This window comes from Heterocephalus glaber, unplaced genomic scaffold (genome assembly GCF_053883595.1).
Source record: "Heterocephalus glaber isolate CG9 unplaced genomic scaffold, H.glaber_assembly_v1.0 deba00001442, whole genome shotgun sequence".
NCBI classification, from domain to species: Eukaryota; Metazoa; Chordata; class Mammalia; order Rodentia; family Bathyergidae; genus Heterocephalus; species Heterocephalus glaber.
In genome coordinates, this window is record NW_028258296.1 from 43,092,886 (window position 1) to 43,113,065 (window position 20,180).

At 38.8% G+C, this 20,180-nt stretch overlaps 1 pseudogene; it reads left to right on the plus strand.

The window, feature by feature from the left end:
- The first annotated feature begins 730 nt into the window (after window positions 1–730).
- Window positions 731–1,405, plus strand: LOC101717097 (eukaryotic translation initiation factor 1 pseudogene; annotated as a pseudogene).
- Window positions 1,406–20,180: the final 18,775 nt, after the last annotated feature.

The following is a 20,180-nucleotide window of genomic DNA, read 5'->3' on the forward strand; positions in this document are numbered from 1 at the left end:
TCAGGGTTAGAAACAAGTGAGGAAATCTAGACTCTTTCAGATGTTACTCCCCCACCTGAAATTGTTTTCTCTCCCCTACCTCACATATCACTGACAATAGATAGTTCCTCTGATCATGTTTCACTGATACTCCAGATCATTATTGTAGGCATCTACTATTGAATGCTGAATGGATAAATCACCCCATGATCCTTTAAGATTCACATTCTCTGAGAACAACCACAGTCTCTCCTCTTCATTCTTGTCATCTTATCAATTCACTCATATCCATTACGAACTTCAGGCTATCATGTTTCTGCTCCATCTTATCACCTGCTTGGCAACCAGTGCCTGCAAAATGGCCCCCCTTTTTTATTAATACACATTTGGAGTACATAATGTTTACATTCCTTGTGTGGAGTTGGTACATGCACGTAACACATCTCAATTCTTTTTTCATCCTCTTTCCCTCCTCCTGGCCCCCTCCCTCCACCTCCTGATCCCCTTCCCATTTGAGAAAGATTTATCTTTCTGCTTCCTATTATCTATCTTTTATTTGGCTCTTTATTTATAATTTGGGCTTCTCATATAAGAGAAACATATGATATTTAAGCTTGTGTGTCTGATTTATTCCACTTAACATTATGGGCTCCCCCAGTCACTGAGCCGCCACCGAGGACTCAGCTGCCTCCCCCTTGAGGCCCCTGCTTCCCGGCGATCCGTCCCCCACCCCCCACCCGCCCCACCCGCCTTCTCCCGCAGCCGCCTTCCGCAGGCCATTTCCACCGAGGAAAAGGAATTGTATTGTATGTCCGCTATCCAGAACCTCCACTCTTTCGACCCCTTTGCTGATGCAAGTAAGGGTGATGACCTGCTTCCTGCTGGCACTGAGGATTATATCCATGTAAGAATCCAACAGAGAAACGGCAGGAAGAAAGACCCTTACCACTGTCCAAGGGATAGCTGATGACTACGATAAAGAGAAACTGGTGAAGGCGTTTAAGAAGAAATTTGCCTGCAATGGTACTGTAATTGAGCATCCAGAATATGGAGAAGTAATCCAGCTCCAGGGTGACCAATGCAAGAATATATGCCAGTTCCTGGTAGAGACTGGACTGGCTAAGGACGATCAGCTGAAGGTTCATGGGTTTTAAGTACTTGCGGTTCATTGCAGCTTAAGTGAGGATTTCCTTGCAACCAGAAGAATGTCCCTTCTGTCCTTTGTCACGAGTTTAAAAACTTCACGACTTGTATAATGTAACAATTTGGGGTCCGCTTTCCCTTGGAGTAGTGTAACTCCTACATGCAATAAACTGAAAAGACCCAAAAATAAACCATTATGGGCTCCAACTGAATATGTTCCTACATCCTGGCTTCCATTTCTTTGATCTCAACTCCAGTGATCTCCAACTCCACCCACCTCCTCAGGCACTTACTCCCAAATCAACATCCAAATTTTATCACCATTTAGAACATCTTGCCTGCTGAAATACTAATCCCCATGGTTTAGTTCCAACAATTCTGTCCAGCGCTCACTCTCCTTTTTACTCTCATCTTAAATCTCTCTGATTCCATGGCCAAGCTTCAAGAAAGAGTAGTTTCCATTCTCCAACACTTTTTTTGCTATCTCTATCTTCTCAATTCACTTCACTCTGCATTCTTGACCCAGTGTGTCCCAGAAATGGCACTATCTAGGAATACTGAAAAGTCTTCACTTAACTTGAATGCTTCACAGGATTTGGTACTCAATGTAGTTGCTTTTTCTTTCTTGAAACTGTTTCTTCCCTCCATTTAGGAAGCCCACTCTTGTGGCTCACGTATTACCACTACTTTCAGGCTCCCTTGTAGGCTTCTTTTCTGCTGCCAGACTCTTAAATATTATTGGTTCCTAGCCTCTAGTCTGGTCCCTTAATCACATTTAAGTTATCTTAATCCTGTTTATTATTTCATGTGCTGCTTCTATATAAACAATTCCCAAAACTAAATCTTCAGCCTAGACCCTTTTCCTAATATATGAACTGAATTTCAGTTTACTGCATATCTGCAAAAGAATATCCTACAGTCTCCTCAAACAAGAATATTCAAAATTGAACTTGTTTTATCTTCTCACTATGATAGCAATTTTCTGCAAAATCTATCCAGATTGATCTCCAGCCTACAGATTTAATAAGTCTCTAAGAACACAGGTTTACTGCACAAAAGCTATCTCGCAGTTCACTCCACTCAATATCTCCCTCGGTAGATCCTTTTGGAAAGTGCACCTAAAGTATTCTCTCTCCTGGATTCCCTCTCTCAGTATAGGCACCACCTTCACCCAGTTGCCAAAGGAGAAAATCCTGCTAATTTCATCTTTCTCTCTTAGTTCTCTACCCAAACAATCAGCAAGTCTTATTAATTCAGCTGTTCAGAAAAATCTCTCATTATTCAAACATATTTATTGAGCATTATTTTCCAGGCACTAGAAACAGTGCAGTAAATAAGAAAGCCACAACTTTGCTCTCACTGTACTCAATAGCTCAGGGTTCAATCAGAAGAGCAGACTCACTCAAATGATACGAGATTTAGAGAAAGGATTTGACTTACACAATTGTAGGAACTGCTTAATACGTTTTGTATGTTCAGCTCTTGATTCTTCACCTGGTGATGGCCTAAAAGCAGGGCGGGCAGTTGGAAAAAGAAGATGAACAGGAAGTAAGGGAGAGCTCGGGGGCAAGTTGGAACTCAAGACGACAAGCTGCCAGGGAAGAGTGAGCATGCCTGTAATCCCAGCTACTCAGAAGGCTGAAGGCAGGGGGACTAGAAGTTCAAGGCCATCCTGCACAACCTAGCAAGAACCCTGTCTAAAAAATAAAAAAGGCTGAGGATATAGCTCAGCAGTAGAGCACCTCTGAGTTTGATCCCCAGCACTGCAAATCAACCAATCAATAAAACCGGAATGAGAACAGTATCAGTCTCACTACCTCCAAACCTTCAGCTTCTACAAGGTGAGTGGCCTGCAAAAAGATGCTGGCACCCTGTGTCAACAATCTAATGTCATAGCTGGAGAAACTGAAAAAGGATACTCAACAGTAGTAGGAGGCCCAGCTGCTGCCTTGTGCCAAGACTATGTGTGTAAGCTGTAGTAACACCTCATCCTACAACAACGTTCTGTGAAAACATGATTAGTGCTCCATGTCCTCCTTCTCAATCTTGTGGAAATATATCTTGAGGCCAATCCTTACACAAAATCATACAGTGAAAGGAATTTTAGGAAATCTACTTTCTGCTTAGATAAACTGACCCAGTACAAAGCTACTCACTACATCATCTCTTTCATCAAACATGTGGCTCTACCTGCCTCTGATTTGTCCCATTCCAATTAGTCTTTAGGAAATAATTCTAACATGTAGCTCTAATCATGTTGTTGTCCAGCTCAATTTCTCCACTGCCTCTCCACCAGAACAATAAAACATCTAAACTCCTTTGCTCAATATATTATTTAGGATTTTGCTGCAAGAGACAGTAAAATCAAAATAATACAGGTAGTTTTTTAAATAAAATAGAAATTTATTTCTCTCTCAGGTAGAAATCCAGGTAGGTTTGGGTCTGTAAGTTTTCCCACAGCATCAGAAACCCAAAGTTTTTTCCATATTATTCTATATGCATAACAGTATTTACTTCCAGAATTGATATAGAAAATGAGACAAATATTTAAAAAATAAATAATGTTCTCTGGCTTTACTGTCTTTAAGAACAGACACCCCTGGAGCTGCCATGTTAATAAGTTTGGTCACCTGACCACACCTAGCTCTGAGGAAGTCTGGGAACTACAGACTTTAATTATGGCAGTTTTGTGCCCAGCTAACATGCCTATTACTAACTGAAAAAGGAAGAAAATAAATAATGGGAATAATGTAGAGTGTATACCATACATGACACATAAGACTTCTCATTACTTCCCCCGTCTACTACTTTAATTTCATTTCCTGTTCATCTACCTCTCATGTAACAATAGCAAAATTAGAATACTTGATGTTGTACTCAACTCTTTGAACAGTTATAGTTTCCTGACTTTACACTTTCTATTCACTTCTCTCTTCCACTTGCCTTCTGAGTATACACCTATTTAACCTCCAAAAGTCCACTGGCTATTTGCCCCAAGTAGTTCTACCTCCCTACACACCTCCTACCCTTTAAACAAATCCCCATTAAAATCATTGTATTATCATATGACAATTGTTTGTTGCCATACCTGTCTCCTTTCTGAGTTTCTAGAGGGAGGAAACTGACAGTCTTTTCAGTCCTGAATCTCAACATGTGCCCCAGTCTCCACTGTGTAATGCATAGAAAATGCTCGCAGAACATATAGAATACAAAGGGATTGGTACTTCATTCAGCCCATATGCTGCATTTCTATGAATGCAGTCTGAAGTTGCTGGAGACAGCAGCCAGCCACTCACCTCTGTGGTTATGGAACTGCCACATTTCCTTTTCTATTTGCTGGGAAAGGATCAAGGCAGAGGCTCCCCAACAGAAAAAGAGCTTGCCTGAGGAGGAGAGGAGTAATTGCTTCTTTATCTCTTGAACACAGCATTGAGGACAGGAACAGAAGGTTCCCTAACTCTCCCTGTGCCTTCAAGGAAGAAGACATCACAAGTCCAGAGCCAAAATACCACAGGATGCTTTAAGAAAGTTAAGAGGATTCCAGGCAGCAAACAAAAATGACAAAGATCACTCATAACTAAGACAATTCTTCTTTGGGCTACAACAGTGGTTAGGAAAATAGCTCTATGCCTGCCAGTAAATATTTTTTAAACTCTCTATGGCAATCTCCTCTGGAACTGGAGAACCTTTGAAAGTCACTGTCCCCACCCTCACCCCTAGGTATTTGCCATTCTTTTTAAAGGATATGAAAGCTCTTTCTTTGACCTAGAAATACGTAGAGAAGTAGAAAAAAACCCTTCCTGGCAATCATTAGTACACAGCTGTCATTATGTTTTGCTGAAAAGCAAATATGAAAAAATATATTCAGTAAGAGTAATGAGAGAAAAGAGTTAACTAAAGTGCACTGTCTCCTTTGACATTCACAGACTCAGAAGCAGTGTGTTTAAGTGGTTCTAAGTCAGGGCTGCATTCTCTTAGGGAGCATTTAAAGGAAATGTCATAGAAGACGGTCTTCTGAATTGCTGCAGGTGACCAGCAGCAGCCTTTCGGAATCCCCTGTAAGCTGGTCGTGTTGTTGGGAAATTTTTACTCAGAAAACTTCCACAAGTAGGAAATGATTAATCCAAGGAAATAATCACTGATGCACACAAAGCTGTTTGGAATAGAATATTCAAGTCATCATTGTTCATAATAGTGGAAAATTGTAAATAATGGTGTCATAATAGAGAATTGGCAAAATAAATGATGCAGCTTGAAAAATTATGCCATAGAAGAATACTTATCATCATTAAAAGTATTCATTAAGTAAAAAACAAAATGCAGGTTATAAAAGAATGTTTAATCTGATCCAAGTCTATTTTAAATGAATTATTAGATCATCTATGAGAAAATACTTTGCTGGCCAAATCCATAAGGGTCCATCAGGTCCTCCACAAAGCCAGAAGCAACACCCATCATGTCCTAGTGATCATGATAAGATCATGATAAGAGCTACTTACTACAGAAACAGGACTCCCTGGGGCACAAACAGCCTTTCTTAGAGGCTCCCTCCACCCCTCTACAGCCCCAATTCCTACTGTATCACAGAAGCTTCCCTCCTGTGAGTATAGCATTTGGATACTGGATTGGGCAATACCAACATTCCTATTCTTCCAACCTCAAAGCAAGCTATTCTTGGTGATAAATTCTCCAGATTTTATTCATATCATAAAAAGCGGTGGCCTCTTGGGGGCATCTGAGTTTCTATGCTACTTACAAAGAGAAAGATCAGGACTTTCAGAAACAAATAAGCCCCACTGATAACTCTTAGAAATGTCAAGGAAGAAAGGGGTTAGTAAAAGCTGTACTTCCTTCTAAGAGGTCTAGGAGTCTTTATAATTTGAGGTATTAATGTGAGGAGGATCAAGGTTGGAAAAAGCTGCCTACACAAGTTACATTTGCGCTGGGGATAAGTAAGAGGTAGCAGGATAGCTTACCTAGAATGATTAACTTGGTTCAATATCACTCGCGCCAAAAACTAATTCTTTTATCTACAACAAAAGTAATGCTATTTGGAATAATATACTGATAGTGGACAGAAAAAGATGTTGAATCTTAGAACAGACTAGTGATCACCAGTGAAACTGAAATTAAAGGGACATTACTAATTGCTCTCAAATTTTTACTTATAAGAGGTTCAAGAGAAATAAAATGGGAAATTCAGCAGTTAGAAAAACAGAATGATGGATCTGTTATTCTGGTGGGCTTAATTTTGACAAGTGACTATGATTCTAAAATCATCCTATGATAGCCACACAAGCCTCTCTTCCTCTGTATGGATTGGGATTCCATTTTCCAACTCTAAATGTCTCCCTGGACTTCAGTATGTGAAGGTGGAGTCTCCTGAAGGAGGGATGGAGATGAGGAAGAGAGGGTGATAGCAGCAATTACATCCCTGGATTGGGAATGGTTCACAACTGGACTACAACCCAGCCCACCTAAAGTACTTGCTCAATATTGTATCTGAGAGAGTAGAGACTCTAGATTTTCTTCCCATTCTTATCCTGAGTATAGATTCTTCCAAAAAACAGGGCCAGCTTTTTCTCCCAGACCTGTGGCGACTGGGATCCCTTGTTTCTTGAGAACTTTTTAAAGACTCTTCAATCCCAGAAGAGTAGAAGAGCAAACTAAGGAGGAAGATCCAAAAAAGGAAAAACATCATATCCTTTCTAGGTATAATACAATTCAAGCAACAACATAAAATAGAGATGTCAGACACTTCACCTTGAAAACAATAGTACATTATTTTCTCAATGGGAAGGGAATCAAGAGATGGAAGGAGGAGGAGGGAGCAGAGGGGAAGGGGATGAAAAAAGAATTAAGATGTGTCATGTACATAAACCAATTCACCATACAAAATGTAATTATTATGTACTGCAAACACTTACTAATAAAAAAATTTTTTAAAAGAAAATAACACTACAGAAAGAGTTCTCTGCTTAAAGTTAACATTTGAACAGAGCTAGGTGTAATGGCATCATCTCAAAGGTGACCACATACTTTTTGTCCCAACCAAGAGAACCTGAACATGAAAGGGGACCCTATTAATATTTACACCAATATGCGTAAAGTTAGAGCTGTCCAAGACCAACTAGAGGTTATAGTTACCTAATCATCACCGAGTTATGTATCCCATATACATCTATTGTATCACGGGAGAAAAACATAACAAAATTTAGATGTTATATGAACCACAGCAGTCTGAATCACTGCAACAAAATAAACTGTTGTGCCAAAGCCAGCCTCAAGTCTAGGATATTTTAAACTAAATGCCAGAAAGCCAGCTGTTTTCAATAACTGGGATATTCTCAGAAATACAGGACTAACCAGGATTAAAAAAAAAAAAAAAAGATAGTGTTCCTTTGTCTTGGAAAGGTCCAATCCTGGGTCACAATTGCCCATGCCATATTTTTCTAAAGAAAATATGTACTTTCACATAATGGTAGCTGGCTGTGCATCTCAGTAGCTGCACTGGGGAAGACAGAAAGCAATTCACCCACTTGGTACAACAAACAGTAAGGTGTATGCACATGTGTCAAAGTGTAAACAAGTGAGTTTTACCCAAGTTATGTGCCATATTACATTTTTGTGTATTTATAATGTTTTATTCAATGTTTTCTTTTTATTTTTCTTATAGAATTAGCCCAATTCAGTACAATGTCGCATGAAAATCTCCTTTTACAACTTTGGGAAGAGGTTGAAAGTGAGTCATCAAATGACTCTGCTACCCATGATGACTTGGATCATGTAAGCCAAAGAAGTTAGCAAGATATGACAGATAAGAGATATAACAGATACAGAAGCACAGAATGAAGACTTTGATTCAGATGAGGAGGAAAACAGTAATATAAGTAAATATTTAACTAGTCAAAATGCTACAAACTGGTCAATATATATCTGAACAATGCAATGTTAGAACTAGGTCAGAAAATGTTATTAGGGTCTTTCCAGAGGTGAAACTTATTGGACAGAATAACAGCACTGTAATTCAACATTGGAAATTGTTTGTAATGTATGACATGCTATGAGATGTTTTGAAATACACTAATAATGAAATACAAGTAAAACATTCTACATGCATCAATAGTAATACTCAAAAATACAGTGGACCCTTGAATTATGAACTCAATTGGTTCCTAAGGGCTGGCTGTAACTCAAATTGGTTGTAAGTCAATACAGCTGAGATCTGGATGTTTACCTGGATACACACTAGAGATAACAAGAAGCAGATGAATCTTCCATTAATCTAACTAACCCAAGTTGTTCATATGTCAGGCTGGTTGTAACTTGAGGGTCCACTGTGTATTTATCATGACATGTAATTATCTGAACTAAAATCCTTCATGGCAGGACTTTGTCATTCTAATTGTCAGAATCGTAAGGACTTATGTCATTTGACAGATGTGGCACTGACATTTTAGAACAATAACGACACTCAAGAGATTTGATTTCCTTCAAAATTACCTACATTTTGATGACAAAAAGACCAGCCAAGAAAGAGGAAAAAAATCCAACAATTTTGCTGCTATTTGCTCATTTTCTGAAGGCTTTGTTTTGAACTGTCAAGCAATTCAGAAACTGATCAAATACATGACAACTGATGAAAAACTTGCATCATTTCGTGGTTGTTAAAGCTTTTGGCAATATATGATGAGTAAACCTTCCAAATATGGTAAAAAAATAAATGCCCTGGTAGATGTGAAGACATTTTACACCTTGAATTTAGAAATTTATCCTGGAACTCAGCCACCACATCTTTATTTATGCAGTAGTAAACTATGTGACTTTGTGAACAGACTTGTTGCACCTATTTCAAAGAGTAACCCAAATGTCACATTCAACAACTGGTTCATTAGCTACCCATTGATGTTACACTTGCTAAAAGAACAACGGTTGACCATCATAAAAACTATTTGCAAGAACAAAGCCAAGATTCCTGAAAAAGTGTTGCAAGTTCACAATCAAAAAATGTACAGTACAATCTTTGGATTTCAGAAAGACATACATTAGCCTTCTATACGGAAAAGAAAAACAAAATAATATTGATACTGTCAACATTACATTATGATGATAGGTTGATATGATAGTAAAGTCAAGCATGGTAGTGCACACCTATAATTCCAGCACTCAGGAGGCTGAGGCAGAAGGGGCCTGTGAGTTCAAGGTCAGCCTGTGCTACATAGTGAGTTCAAGGCTAGCCTGAACTACATAGGTAGACCCTCTCTCAAAAACAAACAAACAAAAAAAGATTGATAGTGAATCCTCAACACAAATGAAGCCAGAAATGGTCACATTTTATAACAAAATGAAAGGTGCGTAGATATTCTTGACAAGCTATGCAGCAACTATGATGTCACTTGAAACAGAAAGTGTTGGCAAATGGTTGTGTTTTATTCGATCCTAAATATGTCAGGCATAAAATGTTTCATAGTTTACAAAGAAAATAACAAGCACAAAATATCATGGGGAAATTTTCTTAGAGGATTGGGACTGGAATTAATAAATGATCAATTACAACAGAGGAAGAACAGTATGTATTGGCTCAAAGAACTCCTCAAAAGAATTCTGAAGGAGACCAACAAACACAGAGGGAACACATCATAAGAACCTAAGAAAACAGGAAGCAGCAAGATGTCAAGTATGGCCTTCCAAAGAAGACAGGAAAACAAAACACATGTGCTATCAGTGTAAACAATATTTGAGTATGGAATATGCTCTTCTCATGCGTGAAACTGCTTTAGGTGTGATAACTGAAGTAAAGATTATTTTTGTGGTAGAGTTTTATTTGTGTTTTCATTGCAGTTCACATAGGAATTTATTTCTGCTGTTATTTTTTCAATTTAGTAAGAAAATAGTTGATGTAGAAAATGTTGATATTTATTCTAAACAGTATATATATATACATATATACATATATTTGGGGGGGGGGGTACCAGGGATTGAACTCGGGACCTTGAGCTTGTGAAGCAGGCCATGGAACCTCTAAGCTAAATTCCCAGCCCCTAAACAGTATATATTTTATATTTTATTTTATTGATATTTTATTTTCCTGCTAAGTATACATTGTATAACATAATTGGAAGCTCCTGACAAAAGAGGAAGATAAGAGAGGTGACAGGGATGGCCTGCCAAACAGCAAAGAAAAGCTAAGCACATGTGCTGTCAGTGTAAATGAGACTTGTGTATGGAACATGCTGTTGTCATGTGTGAAGACTGCCTTGGGTGTGATAATTGAAGCAAAGATCAGTTCTGCCATAGAATTTTGTTTGTATTTTCACTATAGTTCACATAGGAATTTATTTCTGCTATTATATTTTGGATTTTGTAAGTACGTAAACAGTTGATGCTGAAAATGCTGATGTTTATTCTAAATACTCATTACATATTAAAAATTTAATATTTTATTGATATTTTATTGTCCTATTAAGTATCATTTTTCAATACAATAAAATTCATATTAAAATTAAAAATTCATAAATAGAATATATTGTATACCTAAAATGTACCAATTACTAGAATGAATAATTGATAATGCAAAATAGGAAGAAAAGGTCCCAAGGGGTAGGGCTAGTGGGAGGGGCAGGGGAAAGGAAAGAAGGGAAAGGAAAAAATGATGAGAAATGGAAAAAATGGAAATAAAGTCTTTGTAAATAGGGAAGGGTGGAAGGCGTGAAGGGAGGGCTAGGAATGGGGAAAAAATAAGAACCAAGATGCATTATGTAAAGGTACAATTCCCAATGAGAAAGGTAATTGTGTTGTATACCTACAATGTACCAATAAAAGAATTTAATACAAAAAAAAAAAGAAATACTTCTAAAAAATAAACATGAGTATTATACACCCCCTTCAATGTGCCTTTCAAATTTGCCATGATGCCCTCAGGGCTACAAGTATAGCCCAAGGGATCTTGGGCCACTGTTATTTTCTAGAAGTTGATGATAAAATGATTTATGACATAAACTTTATGAAAACACTAGTTTGTTTACATGACCTAATTTACTTGGCAAGACCTTGGAGAATCATGAACATAATTGCTTTCCATATGGAAGACACAGACTTACAGTTACATTTTGACAAATACCAATTCTGACAGGTCCTTAGTTTAAAAATACATAGGACTTATAGAGTTGCATCAGGGTGCAAATATCACTGTCATTGCTGTCAGTCCAGTTCATTCAATGATAGGAGAGCCATGATCACTTCAAGTTAAGGGGTCTGAATTAAAGTGTTCAGGTCAGAACTGCAGAATTATTATAGAAAGTCAGACAAAAGGACATCCAAAGGACAGGAGCTCCTAGAGAAACTTTATTACCCTAGACCTTCTGGAAACTCTGTGGGAAAGATTTGTGAGCTTTCATTCAAGTCCTGGAAACATTCTACATCTGAGTTCAGGAGTAGGCATTTGGTGACACACCTTCCCCAAGCCTTTTATTTACACTATCTTGCTAGCAATGGGGATTAGGAACTATGGTCTAGCTAGATCATTCAAAGGAGGGGAAGCTCAAAGATTTTTTCCAGCCAGTTTATCTAAGGTCAAAACTCAATATATTCACCATGATTAACCTTCATGTTGCCAAAGTAGCAGGGCATACAGCCAGGGAGACATCAATGTGTTTATAGGGTGCTTCTCTGAGTATAAACTGGTAACAATACCCTACTATACAAGCTGTTTTCATAAACTCAAAGGGAAGATAGAATCCTAAAAAAAATTTAGGACTCATGGAGAGCATATGGCACCACAGGGATTACATTATGAACAGATGAACAGTTGCTTCACTGGGACCCTGGCACAAGAGAGGCTTAGCTCAATAAAGTATAGTCCCAAGGAGCCAGACCGACATCAGTGAGAGACAGCTCCTCAGCAGCAGGGCACCACCTGCCCAGGGCTTGCTGGTTGCCTGCAGCCTCAGCAGCATACAGCACCTGAGTTAGGTCTAGAGCAGCAAAACAAAATGGCACAGAGGCTGAGGTCACTGTGTTCCCAAGCACTGAGAAGGTATCCCAATGACTCCATAAATAGATGCTAGCTTCTTTCCGAAATTCAGAAAGAGTAAGAGGGATAAAATATTCTGCTGGTGTGACTAGCTAACTACAGGTCCCACAAATGAGATACCGCTTTCCTTCTTTTTCCTCCAACTTGTGTGATTTTATGAATGTTTTTAGTAACACTTATATTCAAAAGAATTCTGTTTTGATTAGGGTACTTGTTATTTTATCTCCTATTGCCAAAACAAAGACAGAATCCAAGACAGTCTATGCACTGTTATTATAACTACCTAAAAAATACACAAACATGAGGACAAAGACTGAAAAGTAAAAGGTATTCTTTTTTAAAAACTTAGAGACATAAGCTATTTAAAACTAATATTTACTGCCTCTATTATTTCTAATCATAATAATCCTTAGCCACTGATATTTCAGAACAAGTTTTATTCAGAAGTATCTAATCAAAGCAGTTCAGAAAGAAATAAGATTATTTTACTACATAAATATATCAGACTTGACAATCTGTGTGTCTCCTTCAACCTCTGGTGTTGGATGTTGTGTTTCAGATATGTTAGGAAATATGTTGTGCATCTGAGTAAAGAAGTAATGATTATTAGAAGGAAGGAAATTTTCTCTTTGGATGCTAACTGCTCAGTATGGCAGTTACATACATTTTATTTATAAATAGACTTAAAATGTGGCTCAGAGTCACTTGATTTATTATATGAAAGTTCAAAGCTACAACTCTGGTTTCCTATCTCCTAGTGTGGCACTACACAAACTCTTCTGCTATGAAGCACAGCTAAACACTCTGCTCTCTGTGTGATCTGAGAGCAGAAATATTCTTACTTCAAAAGATGTAAATATTCCTCACAGAACCTCCAAACAATGTTTGATAGTGATATATTACAGAGAAATATTATGCCTTTCACAATGAAAGGTTTATAGAAATGAAGCACATTCAATCTTAATAGACTAATTTAACTGAGAATGAATCAACAATTTTGGACATCAGCATACTTGGTATACAGGAAACCCTCCAGAGATGATGAATTGGCAAGGAGACTTTAGAAAATGCATCTGGTTTTAACATTAGAAACCCAGTGCACTGACCGCTCAAAAAGCAACTTGCACCACATTCTGCTTCAGCAAACAGCAAGGTTGAAAGGTTAGATCAACAAATGTGACTCCAAGGAACTGTTTTACATCAGTAAAACATCAGGCCTGATGACAATAAGCCAACAAACGGATGTTGCACTTGGAAGATTAGTATGAGCCAGCATGAGTCCCAATTCCTTTGCCAAAGAGTACTTCATGCTCCTTCCCTGATTGTTTGGGTTCCTCTGTATCCATTTGAACTTGGGATTCAGAAGGTTCCAAAAAATTGAGAACTCAGGACAAAATTAATTAGCTAATCAAGAATTGCACCACATTGTATTATTGTATTGAAACATTTGACTTTAAGTAGAGGAGAGAGCATTCCTTAGGAAGAGAATGCAAGACCGGAACCAAGTCAGAGCTCCAGATGGGAGACTGAGAGGCAAGGCTCCCCTTCTTTCACTGGGTGGAGGTGCAAGGAGGCAGAGGGAACTGGAAGGGTGGGAAAAACAAAGGATTTTTATATTCATGTATAAATTAATCATAAACTCTATTTTAATTCCTCCTCCTTCTTCCTTCCTAATCTCTTACATTATACTCATACTATTATTTTTTTTTTAAAGGACAGTGGAAGGAAATTGAGAATGAATTTTTTTTGAATACCTACATACTTGAACAATGATGAAGTCTTGGGTACTAAGCCGTACTACAGGAGTCTTCGCTCCAAGTGAATATCAATCTTATGTGACAGCTGAGCTTAAGAAAAGAGGAAGGTGCAGAGGAGGAAGAGGAAGAAGAGAAAGAGAAGCAATGGAAGAGGAAGAAAGGAGAAGATGGTGATGAAGGTGGAGAAGGAGAAGAGGAGGAGGAAAAAGTCCAGCACTAGGCTACCTCTTTCATCTTCTGCCTGTTTTAGTCATCTTTGATAAATGAATAGGAGAGAATTATCTTTTAAGGATTTGAAGTTACAGAAATTCTTTTATTGTATTTCTTTTTGAGTTAGATGTGTTTCTTATATACAGCATATTGGAAATTCTTTTATTTATCTATCTAAAAATTATTTTTTAAGAATGTTGTAAATGTGAGCCACAATGCTTAATAGAATAACACACAGTCACTGGTCTCTTGAGGCATACTTGGGAACACAGATACGCATATACACAATTACAATAAAATTAAGGCTTGCTTTCTCAGAAATAGGTAAAAAAAAAAAAATACAGTGGACACACAAGGGAAGACAATATCTAAACTTGTCCTTGGGAACTCAAAGAAGATGGATCAAAGAAAGCAGAATTTGAGTTGATATTTTAAGGGTGAGTGGAAGTTTTATAAGAGTTGACAATATTTATCAACATTTTAAAACTTAATTCTTATAATCTGTGAAAGATGTGTGTGCATGTGTGTGTGTGTGTGTGTGTGTGTGTGTGTGCGCGTATCATGCCAATTCCTCAGGTAAGAAAACTGATATTCAGAGATATTGCCTAAGGTCACCCCTAAGAAGGCAGTAGAGCTAGGATTTGAAACCAAATCAATCTGACTTCAAAGTTCACATTTTTTCCAAGGGGAAACTATCTGCCTCTTCCCAAAAATATGTTTTTAATCACATACCCATCTTTTTGTTTTGGTGTTTGTAATTTTTTTCTCCATTATAACTGTTCTTGGTGTTCACTGTAATCTAGCTTTTCCTTTATAAAGAACTGGGGAAGAGGCAAATCTAAGGAAATATGTTTATGGTTTACCCAAGCAATCCACCATAAATATAACTCAGGACCATCTATGAACCAACATAGCAATGGTCTTGAATGAAATATCCCACATCACAAAACCAAGACTATATGGTGGTGTGAAAGCAAATTTTACTTAGCCCATTTCTCTACCTGGGAACTCCAATGTCTGAAAATAAAATAAATGAAAATGTAGGACATAAACTATAACCCTTTTTTCCTACTTCCTAAGAAACTAACCACTCAAATCTCCTCTTATATCATGAGGTCTATAACACAGGATTTGTAGTATAACAAATTTTAAAAGGAACATAGTGAAAATATAGTTTTTTTCAATAAATTTTTCTCAATAAATGTTCATGTAACTTCACTTAGAGGCTTACATTGGCATGATATTTTCAAGTAATTTTTCCAGGCCCCTAAATTCATTTAGATCTTTCTCAATTGATAAGGAGCTACTCTTCTCCCAATACTGAATAGTAACCTCCTGATCAGTAGTGACCTCCTATCTTGGAAAATGAAACTAGCCAAACACACAGAAGACAAGCATAATCCTAAATTATTACATAACTAGGAAACTAGTGAGTGCCAAGTCTTGATCACATGAGTATTTTTGAAACTTCTACTAAAAGATTTCTTTAAAATGTGTCATAATGGGGCCAGGGATTTAGCTCAGTGTTTCCATCACCTGTCTCGCAGGTGCAAGGTACCGAGTTCAATCCCCAGTACCAAAAAAAAAAAAAAAAAGTGCCATAATGACATGTATTTTTCTTTCCATTTGATGAAAATATCTAATACATGAAAAGTAAAGATAACCCTTTCCTATTCAGTTATCCAGGACAGCTACTGATAATTCAAGGTGGGCAGGGAGGAATAGAGTGATGAAGAAACAAGGAGTCCAATGCTAGACTTTGCCTTCTTCCTCTTTCTCTACTTTCTCTTTCTTCTTTTCTTCCTCCCCATTCTTCTCTTCTCCTCCTCTTCTTCTTCCTCCACCTGGTCCTTCCTTTTTTTCTTTTCTTTTTTTTTTGGTTTGGGGGATCAAACTCAGGACCTTGCGCTTGCAAGGCAGGCAGCGAAACCACTGAGCTAAAGCCCCAGGCCCCTTCCATTTTCTTTTTTTAAGCCCAGCTGTCACATAAATTAAGATTGATGTCAACTTGGATGTATATCTCCTACAGTATGGTTTAGTACTCATGACTGCAAAACTTACTCCCCTTCAATCTATTCTCAAGAATGATCTCTGGCCTGACAATACCCTGAGATACACTGACTCCTCTCCCATCCCTGTTTCCACCAAATGAAGAACCTGGATTTCATCAACCCCATCCCCAGCCAGATAGGGAAAATATTGCCAGATGACTACTTTCCCCAACCCACTCTAAGTCCCTCAGCTACTGCAGGCACCTATGATTCCATGAGATATCGAGTGTTGTAATGGGCAGGTAATCCTTCTCTTAATCACCTGGGAAGTCCTCTTCAAGACATACCAAAAAACTCCTCATCAATAAGACTGCTCATTGTTACTATTCCTTCAATCTCAGTTTCCCATGCCAAACTCCAGTCTAGTCTAGTCCAATATAGGATAGGATAGTTAGTCTATGACTCCCATGTATTTCTCAGGTATTCTCCAGTCAGCTATCATTTCTCATATCAGTGTTTTCTGGGGCAGTATTCAAGATCAAATCCAGGCCTTGTGCACACTGGTTAAGCACTCTACCACTGAGGTTACAATCCTATCCCCTGCTACCATTTTTCATACCTTAAAAGCATTAATTCTCCATTGAATCTCCTCCACATCCACCCACACACTCAAACATATTTCATAACATGCCATTTAATTCCCACATTGCACATTCCTCATAACATTTTCTAATGCTATATTGTATCCATACCATTCTAACCCTCCATTTTGCTTGAGGCCAGGATCACAACCTCTCATTTTATACTAAGGAATTCAGAATTTAATCTTCAAATGATCATTCAAACAACAATGCAGATTTAAAATTTCTTAATATTCTTTAAAACACTGATATCACAGGAAATAATATCAAGAATCAACAAATAGGGGAGATCAATTATGGTCAATGAGGTGGCAGCATCAACATCGAGGGAAGGAGTCTCCCATACATGCAGTACAGGGAAGTAGATACAATGAGGTGGGGGAAGTAGAGAAATCCAGATACCCAGATATTGGAAGACAAACAGAAGAAGAAAATTACTGGACCAAGATCCAGTATCAAGGGTTTAGAAAGGGAAACTGGACTTCTCCTGGACCTTGGCACCTGTTAAACCCCAGGTCTGGTGGAGGGGTTCAGGCACCCTGAGGGAGGAAGGTGGAACCTCAGCAGCATACAGGCAACTGTAATACACTCCCAATCCTTCTATGTTCCCTACTAAGAGGAACACTGTGAGTGGGATATTTGCAAACCTGGGCATCAGAGAAACTGAAAGCTGCTGAATGGTGTATGAGAGGATACTGTTGAACCCTTGGGGAACTTGTTAACAAACATGCCTTCTTGACCTAAGTATTAAGAAAACTGGTCCATGGGTGGTATGAGTGAGCACATCTGTCAGCAGTGGGACCTGGGGAAAGAAGAGACCAGTCTGACCTCACTCCTTCCTCAAACCCTGAGAGTGCTGTGCCCACAGGACATTCTGCCTGCTACTTACCAACCACTGTCAAATGCCCACATATAAGTCCTCACCACCCCCTACCAGAAGATGCTAAACACAGTGAGGCTTGAGGATCCAACAAGTTAGTAGGTTAGAGAGTAATGCTTTGGGGAGAATGAACAAGAAGGGACCATGGGCATTGAGACCAGTGGTGCCCTCGTCAGAGGGCATCCAGCCATAAACTAGGCAGAAAGCTTATGGAGGAAAAATACAGGGGCAGTCTTTGGATTTGCCTTGCAGAGAAAAGGGCAGAGATTGACAGGACCCTAGAAATTGGCAGACAACAGGATGCTGGGCCAATTGCCCTGGATCCTCCCCTCCCAAAATTAACTGAGGCAGTGGGAGTTTGAGACAGAAACAAAGGCCTACAGTCAGCCACACCCACAGCACAGCTTACAGTCAGGAAGTGGGCCCAAAGGGCCAACTGGATTAACAAGATGCTGTGCTCACTGGCAGACAAATGAGCAAATCATGGGGAGGGCCCAGTTCAGAGACCTGCAACTGAACTCAGACTGCAATATGAACAGGACTGTGAAGATGCTTTGATTCTGATTTGACTTTGTGTTTTTGCAACTGCATGGATTTTTGTTATTATTGTTACTTTTCTCTTTTTATCTGATTTTTCTTTTTTTCCTGCTCCTTTTTTTCTCTCTCTTCTCACGTACCTTTATAGTCACATGCCTTTATAGTCCCTCCCTTCCTTTCCTCTGGCATGTATTATTATTATTAATATACATATTTAAACCTTGGTTTGCAAGCATAATTTGTTCTGGAAACATGCTTGTAATTCAAAGCATTTCTCCATAGGAAATAATGGAAACTCAGATGATTTCTCCCACAACTCATAAATATTCTTATAAAAGTGATTACAATACTGTAATATAATACAAAACAATGAAGAAAATACAAATATAGGTATGCCCTACCAAGATCGTGAGTCGCACGGAACACACTGAATCAGCCCGCTGCGGACAAACAGGTCTGTGCACACCCTACAAAGGTCACAAGTCCCGCAGAAAACACTAAATCAGCCTGCACCCCAGCAACAATCCACTGGACAACCCCTCCCACCCCGCTCCTCTGTACAGCCACCTGGTTCCACACTACAAAGACGCAGAGCACACCAGACCTCCAGACCACGGTACTGAGTCCCGCCACTTCCAGCCCAGAGGTAGGGGCTTCTGAGCTGCGGTCCCACTGCTCCTGGTCCAGAGGAAGGGGCTTCCCAGCCACCATCCCTGCCGCTGCTCCCAGCCCACAGGAAAGGACTTTTGGGGCACCATCCCTATCGCTGCTCCCGGCCCCTGTCCAACCTCACCCAGCTCAGAGGAGGTAAACTGTGCAGGCACCAAGAGCCCCCCTGACCAGTTGAAATGAGAAAACACATAAATAAGTCTCAAAACCAGACTTCCAGATCACCTACAGCAACCCCAAAGGGAAATGAGATGGAACACTCTGATACTCAACCACCTGGACCCACTGAACTGGCAACAAAAGGGGATCTGGAAAAAATGAAATCAGAAATAATTTCTCAGATAACAGGAGAAATTGTGCCCTTAGTGCAAGACATGATTAATAAATCTAGAGAGGAGCTCAGGAACATGATGGAATCCCAACATAGGAAACAAATGGAATCCATAAAACAGATGCAAATAGATTTCCAGGACACGAAAAACTCCATTGAAAGTCTACACAGCAGAATGAGCCAATGTGAGGACAGAATTTCAGATATAGAAGATAAGATTGCAATTAATGACCAGGAAAAGAAAAACTGCTTCAAAACTATAAGGGAATATGAGAAATCAATCCAGCAGCTGATAGATGATGCAAAGAAGAATAACATAAGACTGATTGGAGTCAATGAAGAAAGAGGAGAGCGTGCAGATGACATTAAAAAACTCTTCACAGAAATAATGGCAGAAAACTTCCCAAGCAGGGGAAAAGAGCTTAACATACAGATAAGTGAGGCATATAGGACTCCAAATAGCCTTGATCAAAAACAATCTAAATAGGCATATAATTGTTAAGATTCCAGAAACTCAACAGAAGAACAAAGTTCTCCAAGCAGTGAGAGAAAAGAAACAAATCACATACAAAGGAAGCCCATCAGATTCACAACAGACTTCTCAACACAAACCATCAAGGCAAGAAGAGCTTGGAGTGACATATTCCAAGCCCTAAAAGAAAACCGCCTCCAACACAGATTGATGTATCCTGCAAAACTATCTTTCAAAATTGATGGAGAAATAAGGTACTTTCATGACAAAGACCACTTTAGGAACTTTGTGAATACCAAACCAGCACTGCAAAGAATTTTACACAATATCCTAGGAACAGACAATGAGGATCACAACCCCAGGAAGCAAAGCAGAATGAACCCATCTGGCACGACAAGAAATTAAATGGAAAGGGGGAGATCCCAACAAAAAGAAAAACTCATGGCAATGAAAAGTCAATATGTTTCAGTTATAACCATCAACATTAATGGTCTCAATTCACCAATCAAAAGAAATAGACTGGCACAATGGGTCAAGA